The 8,372-nt window shown below is 35.4% G+C and overlaps 1 non-coding gene across 1 annotated transcript; it reads right to left on the bottom strand.

Annotated features, from left to right (window-relative positions):
- Positions 1-8,005: 8,005 nt before the first annotated feature.
- LOC126016889 (U6 spliceosomal RNA) lies at positions 8,006-8,112 on the bottom strand. Its single transcript, XR_007498574.1, has one exon. It is a non-coding gene; the product is annotated as a U6 spliceosomal RNA (small nuclear RNA).
- Positions 8,113-8,372: the final 260 nt, after the last annotated feature.

Here is an 8,372-nt window from a genome sequence, read left to right as displayed (position 1 = left end):
CCTTCCGGGATCCCAGGCAAGTGTGCACAACTCCTATAGCTACAACTGGTTTATTCTTCTAAATACTGCCAAGTCTCCTCCCCACGCATCTGACTATTGGGTCAGATATGGGTTTAGCTCCCACAGTGAATGGCACCAGCCTCAAACTTATATCAACAGCTACCTTGATGTTGAAAGTTGGCATTGGCAAGCGACTTACATGGGTCACATTTACCCTCAGGATTCAGAGGTTGCCTATTCCTCCCTCACCAACCTCACCCTCTTTCATCCAATGCCTTGTACTGCTGACTTCAAGCCCAGCATCCGCTGTAGAAAACCAGTTATATTCTCAATAATTTCTCCAACTCCTACAAGTGTGTAAATTTCTTTATTTCCCCTTGCCTTTCTCTTATTGTAGTTTCAATGACCAGATATCACACAGATTTAATAGTACACTTGCATATTTGCTTACTTCAGATGATGCTCTGATGCATTTGGTTATAGTAATCTGGAATTATCACCTTTGTTTTTGTACCAAGTGTCACAAACAGACATGCCTCCAGAATCATATTCAGCATGTGGGGTAGTCGCTGAAATCAAACTCATACCCTTGTGTCTGTAAAGTAGGTGGACTACTATAACACTGTGGGTGACAAAGCTTATTTCAAAGATAATGAAAATATATTACATTATAATACAAGGTTAGTTCAAGAAATCATATAACAAAAAAGTAGCTTAATTTATCAAATTCATCATAATTGGGTAGTGGGTAATGTTATTGTTATAGATTGCATATTTTGAGGTTCATATCTGCAAATAATGCATTGCTAGCTATATTTTTTCTTAATGGTAAAAATAATAGCATACCATTATTAGAAACGTTAAGATACCTTCCAATGGGCCTTTCTGAAAGTCAAATTTTTACAGAAATGAATTCAGTCAAATGGGGAGCAATGTTCTTAATTAGGCTGTGGGATGAGTTCTTGGTAATCCAAGCCATTGAAACCATTTCCTAATTTTTACATCATGAAGATTTAATTCTTCTCACACATGAGAAAATAAGAATACTCATAAAGTCAATTCAACGACATGGAAAATATCTGGTAGTGAAGACACTAACTAGAAGTAAATGAAACCAGAAACCTAACTAATAAAATTGTTTTATGAACATGAATATCCTGTTTTAATACATTCCCCGTATACAAGCTATTAATCTAATTTATATCATACACTTGGGCTCGCTGGTTTTTGCCATTCCTTCCCCACAAAGGATGGAATATGCCAGTGTAAATTCACATAAGAACATGTTCATAATTTCTAGATATTCATAAGTTTAAAAGACAGGAGTGTGCACTTATAATCCTGTTTTGTTTATATCCCTTTGTACTCAGATATGTTTAAAGTAATAGGAGATACATCCAAGATACTCAATGACACAAAGATTTTCAATAATCCTGAAACTTGATTTTAGATACTCTGCAAGACAAAGGATTAAGACCCCTATTTCAACCTGCTACTCACAAATACAGAGGTAAAGAGATTGACAATATGGACTAACAGGTATACAGATAATAGGATTGCTCAAGAAAAGACAATGGGAGGGGTAGTGGTTGTTTCTGTTCTAGCACCTTAAAGAACTTAAGAGGGAAAAAGAGAGAGAGATGGTATAATTAAGAATCTATAGGTTGAAAAATGTTCTTTGATAAAAACATACTACCTATCTATGTATTCTTAGAAAAGCCCTTTATCTAGAGTCCACATACAATCTTCAGTAAAGTCTGTTTTGGTATCAAATGATGTATGCAAGAACATTGAAAACATTTTCTATTGGATGACATAAAGTCTATGTAAATCTATTTCAAATAAGATTTTCTTTGTTTTTTTAATCAAAATGTTCAGGCTCTGAACTCAAGAAGTATCCCCTAGCAGTTATTTGGGTAACGTATAGGAAGCTGGGAATTGAACCCAGATCTACCACATTAAAGAGAAATGCTCTATCTGCTATACTATCTTTCTAGCTCCTAAACGTTATATATTTTTATATCTTTATTTGAGCACACATGATTACAAACCCAACGTTTGTAGTTGGGGTTTCAGTCATAAAAAGTACATCCCCCTGTACCAGTGGCAGGAAGTTTGCACAGCTTTTATATTTTTTTTGGGGGGGGGGCCACAACCCGGCGTTGCTCAGGGGTAACTCCTGGCTGTCTGCTCAGAAATAGCTCCTGGCAGGCACGGGGGGACCATATGGGACCACCGGGATTTGAAACCACCACCTTGTGGTCCTGGATTGGCTGCTTGCAAGGGCAAACACCGCTGTGCAATCTCTCCGGCCCAAGCTTTTATATTTTAAGACAAAAAAGCTATAGATCATGCTGGGTCTAAAACTTAGACTAATGAATGGGGTTAATACAAGCACTCTCAGAGACCACAGTATAAGATAGTGAGTAAAGTATATGTGAAAATAAGATTTTTCAAAACTAACATTATTTAGGTAAAGGTAACATTAATAAATCAGTGACTTGTGGGCAGCAGTTGGTAGCATATTATTAACTAGAGATTCATGAATATTCAACTATTGGAATATGAATCCCAAGGGAAAAAATTTCCCCTACGAGAATGTCATAGAAGAATTGTTGATCCCACAAGTCTTATCAGGTAATAAGCAGGTCAAATAGCAGTTAATCATCAACTTCATTGTTTCAATAACATCTACTTACTTTTTTTTTTTTTGCTTGTATTGTTCCCACTGGAACTACCAGGTCATAAATACTCCTCTTTGCCAAGAGTTTATTTGTCCAGAACTGGACTGCAGACCTCAGTGAATCCAGTCAGACAGTATCCATCCACTATAGCTGAAACTTTATTGTAAAAGGAACTGAATTCTCTTTCTAGTTATCCTGTTCTAAAACAGAAGCCCAAATGCCATGTTCTGTTTCCTTTTGTTGTGCTTTCCACATGTTTCCTACCATATACAATGCAGAACAGATGTAACCTACACACACACACACACACACACACACACACACACACACACACACACACACACAGAAATTGATTCACAAAGAAGATAATAAGCACAAGATGGAGCAAGATGGAATTTAATCCCATGTTTCTAGTTGTTACAAAAGGACCAAACCTATTCCCGGACCTCTTTGATAATATAAGACATTCCAGAAAATTTTTTTCAATAAATTCTCATGATTACTTAATTCAGTTCAATTTGGTCTTCTGACACTTGCAATAAAAAGGTTGTTACTAATAAAAAATTGTTTTCTCTGTGGAGATTTTACAGTGAAGCTGACTAGGGAGACATGTAAGCCTTGCCAGGCACTATTATGATATCCATATGAAATTAAGACAATAAATGGGAATAGTACCCATCTGCTTCACTTTGTGAGATGCTTGGCTTTCTGCAGAAGCATTTTTTCGGTTCCTAGATGAATAGATCTAGAAATATGTGAATATAGGGTAGAATATAGAGTAAAAAATATGGTTTTAATTGTAAAAAAATTTAGTGGAAGAACAATAGAAAACGAGGTTTTAGTGGATATTGACAAAACGTGATTGAAGATTGGGATAAAAAAAATTTTGAAGAGAGTAATGAAATCCATTAGTAATTCCTTTAAAAAAAAAGAAGGAAAAGAAAGGAAGAAAAAATAATGTGTTCTTTCTTTGCACTTTTTAGGATCCCTATTATCTTAACAAAACCAAATCAAAGTAATTGTTCAAGTCAAGATTATAATGAAAGTAATGAAAATAAAATCACTGAGCAAAATGGTTTTGTTTGTAGTTACTGCACTTTTGTTTTACCAAAATTCAGATGTTTAGAAGACATAATTGGTCACATATCATAAGAATAAGATGGTTAACGAAATGTTTGCACAAAGGAAAATGCTGATGTTGAGTTTATGTGAATAAAAATATTAGGCTAAAAGGAGAATTGTATACATACCACTATGAAATAAAACAGTAACTCAAGATGCCACTATTTCTTAGTTTGGAGCAAGGGTAAAGAGAAACAGTTGGCTCCTCCTTTCATAACTTCTTTTCCTAAGATTCAAGACATGGAGTATTTTGTTTTCTGCCCTGAGCTAATTTGGGTAGTTCATAGATGTGGCATATCTTTGAGATATTAAATGAAGTACTTTATAAAATTGAGTGCATGTGGGAAGCAATAGAAAAGCCAGTAGGGTACTTGCTTTGCATATGGTCTGCCTGGGTTCATCTCTTGCATTCCATATGATCCCCTAAGTTCACCAGGAATAAGGATCCTTGAGCTTAGAGCCAGGAGTAAGTCCTGAGCAAAATCTTTTTTATAAATGAGCAGAATGTGATAATAGAAGCTGAATTTTTTTATTTTGGGGGGAGTAGAAAAGAAATTAAAAGGATCTCCCCATGTGGGTAAAAATTTAGTATAGGATTAAGTTTGAATGTTAATATTTTACTAAGAAATACATTTTGGGGGGGGGGGGGGGGGGGTTGGGGGGGTCACATCATGCTATCTCTTCGGCCCCTGGGCAGTGGCTTTTTTTTTTTTTTTTTGGTTTTTTTTGGGCCACACCTGTTTGACGCTCAGGGGTTACTCCTGGCTAAGTGCTCAGAAATTGCCCCTGGCTTGGGGGGACCATATGGGACGCCGGGGGATCTAACCGAGGTCCGTTCCTTGGCTAGCGCTTACAAGGCAGACACCTTATCTCTAGCGCCACCTTCCCGGCCCCAAGAAATACATTTTTTAAATCCAGGCAAGTTCTAAATAATTCAAGTAAGTTTACCTATATGTTCAGGACTGGTGATAGATTGTGGCTAAGTATAAAAAATATAAGCAGGACAATATTATGGCTTCTGATTGCATTAATTTATTATAATCCAGGAAGTGACTGAGAAAATATAAGAATATAAACTGCTGCAATAACTTTCACAATCTACTGTTCTCACACAGGGTTTATTTTGACACTCCAAATATATATTGCAGGTGTTCTAGTTGCAGGTAGGCAGGACACTCTTTCCCACCTAATTAGCCAGGAATTCAGCATCGAAAGCTCCGGAAGTGATCACTAGGGAGTAATGCAATCCAGTTAGTCAGAAACAGAGGTGGGAAGGAGAAGAAATGAATAAAGGATGTCATGGGACAGGCAGGCTAGAGAAGTGTACAGTTCTCTCATTCTTTTTGGCAGTATTTGGTGACTAGGCTTTTTTTTTTTTTATTAAAATCTTTATTTAAACACCTTGATTACAAATATGATTGTAGTTGGATTTATTTTGTTTTGCTGAGGGACACACCCAATGATGCTATTTTTAGGTCTGTGATCCCTGATGATGTTCATGGTGTCCTGTGCTGCTCCAGAGATCAAACTGGGGTAGACTGCACTCAAAGCAAGTGCCTTATCTCCTGAAACAGTTCTAAACATGCACACTCACTTTTGATTGTTCTTAATGGCAAGTTATTTCCAGTCACATCTTTCCACTTAAGAGAGATAATGTACTTCTTTAGTGTTTAGTAAACCTATCTTCAAGAACTGGGAAAAGACCTATGACTAAGTCAGCAACTTATGTACTTATTAAAATAATCCACCAACTTATTAAAATTTGCCTCTGCAAAATGTATATCAAAAGCATATTTAAGAAATTGGTTCTCTAAAATGGAAAGCATTTCTATTTCAATCACTTAAAACTAATCCATAATTTAGACTTTTCCTTTAAATTTTTCCTTTATTAAGATTAGCTCTCTGTGCCATTTAATTAGAAGTTAGATATTTTATGTACAATAAAAGCTGAGGAACATTTGACTCATTATTGCTACAAAATAGTTTTCAAGGTAATGTTCAGAATAGACTGAGCTGCTTTTTTTTTTTATAGTAAAGCCATGTTTTTTCTTTGATCCAAGGAGGCAGGAATTAGAGAAAATGTATAGATCAAAATTTAGAGGGAAATAGTTCATAATTACATGCCAGGCTTACCAAATAGAGACCTCAGTTATGAAATTCTCTGCTTTCCAGTTTAACAAGCTATCCTCTTAATTATTGATTTTGCAATAATAATTTGCATCAACATGATATTTTTATTAAAATTATCAATAGGTAAAACTATATTTTTTTATTTTTAAATAAGACCAAATATCTTCAGTTTTATCTAATTAAGAAAATATAAAAAATTATTTTATAAAGTGGAATTAATCTGTATGCGTAAAGAATCTTAGAGCATTATATTATGATTTTAAGAGGAAAAGTTGCAATACAACCTTCCTGACTAATATCAGTATTATTAGTAATGTTTACTTGTAGTAATAAAAATGGGTGGGTGGTATTTATATGCTTCCTCTGAGACAACCAGAAGATTTTCTGAATGCAGAGCCAGTAGTAATTCCTGAAGCATCTCTGAGAATACTCTGCCTCCCTCCAAAAAGAGATGGTGGTATTTTAAACTATTATTATTCATTGAATATTCATGAAATGCGTTTCAGTTACAGCAATTATCACTTTACTGCTCCCCATGCTAATATTATTATTCTGTATTACAGATATAAAAGATGTTTATTAGGATCCCATTCTTATTTTTTTTCCAGTTTTTGGGCCATACCCAGTGATGCTCAGGGGTTACCTGGCTATACACTCAAATATCCCTCCTAGCTCGAGGGACCATATGGGAATCCAGGGATCCAACCCAGGTTGGTCAGGGCAGTTGCATGCAAAACAAAAGCCCTACAGCTATACTATCACTCTGGCCCCTAAAGATCCCTTTTTTTTTTTTTTTTTTTATTGTGACTGAAGTTCACTACACAGAATTATTTACGGTACATAGTGACAATGAATGAAGGGCATTCCCACCACCAATGTTGTCCTCCCTCCACTCCTATTCCCAGCATGTCTCCCACATATCCCTCCTTAACCCCCCAGAATCCTAGTGCAACTGGTCTCCACCTTACAGCTTATTATAGGTTGGGTATCTATTCTGTCTGGTGTTCCAGCCTGGTCATTTTTATTTACACTACATGTTCATATGACTGGTCCTGGTATAATTCTTTCCCCCCCCTCAATTTATGAGGCTGGATGATTCAAGTTATGCTATTCTGTTGGAGATAAAAAGGTTAAGGAAAAGAGAAGAAAAATTTGGTATTATCTACTAAAAAAAGAGAGAGAAATTACCGAATAATATCCACAAAAGTGAAAAAGAAAGAAAAAAGTGGAAGAAAAATAGAGAAGGAAAATAATATCAAAAAACAAACAGAAAATAAACAAAAAAAAAACCAGAAAAATGCTGCAGTGGCAGGGTTTGGTGTTACCCCATTTTTTTTTATAGGCACATTAAGTATTGGGGAAGACAGGAAATTCCTGTGGCCTAAGGATTCAGGGTTTCTCCACTCTTGAAGCATATTGTCATGGGAACAACCACTGGCTCCATACCTTCTCATTGCCATATCCCAGGGTTTTTTGGTTTTTGGTGTTTTTTTTGTTTGTTTGTTTTGTGGTGTCAGGAACCTTCCTCTCAGTTGTGGATGAGAAAATAAGGCCACTGTAGCAAGCAATCTTGGTATTTGCGCAGGTCCTAGGACAAGGCCTAGGATAGAGTTAAAGATCCCATTTTATGCCATACATAATAATAAAAAAAAGAGAGAGAACTGAAAGATATAAAAAAAAATCTAATTGCCTAAATTTCTATTCTTTAAATGGTATGTTCTTTGACCTTCAGCAAAGGTATTTCGCTGTCCCTTTTGGTACAGGTTGAAAAACATCTAAATTTTAAAATAATGAGTAGAACACAAACAAATAATATAAAGGTATAAGACATAAATTTATAAAGGTAGATACTTTCACATCAATAACCACTTTATGTTTAACCCAATAATATGTATTTATGTAAATTTGTCCAACAAGTATCATAGAGCAAGAGGCATAGCCAAGAATTAGAGCCAAACCTTTGACTTTATATCATTATTCCTTCTATAGTACTATATGGTTTTTAGTCTTAGTGTTACCTTTCTAGTTAAGAATAAAAACACTAAAAAAAAATTCTAATGTATTTTTTTTTAAATATGGAACGCTTCACGAATTTGCGTGTCATCCTTGCGCAGGGGCCATGCTAATCTTCTCTGTATCGTTCCAATTTTAGTATATGTGCTGCCGAAGCGAGCACCTAATGTATTTTCATTGATAGCTTTTACTAATATGTTTAAAAAATGTGAGAAGTCAGAGGCATAGACAACCCTGAAAATTTATTTATCTTTATTAAAATATGGCAGAAAATTATCATCCATTTTTAAAGGAAAAGAAGAGTATTAAGAGGAATGCATACTGGGAACAGGAGTGGAGAGAGGAAAACACTGGTGGTAGGGAATGCCCCTCATTCATTACTCCTATGTGCCTATGTGAAAGATTTGTAATTCACTTTGCCCA

Source organism: Suncus etruscus, chromosome 8 (assembly GCF_024139225.1).
Source record: "Suncus etruscus isolate mSunEtr1 chromosome 8, mSunEtr1.pri.cur, whole genome shotgun sequence".
NCBI classification, from domain to species: Eukaryota; Metazoa; Chordata; class Mammalia; order Eulipotyphla; family Soricidae; genus Suncus; species Suncus etruscus.
Note: the sequence above shows the minus strand (reverse complement) of the source record. Positions and strands in the feature narration are given on the sequence as shown.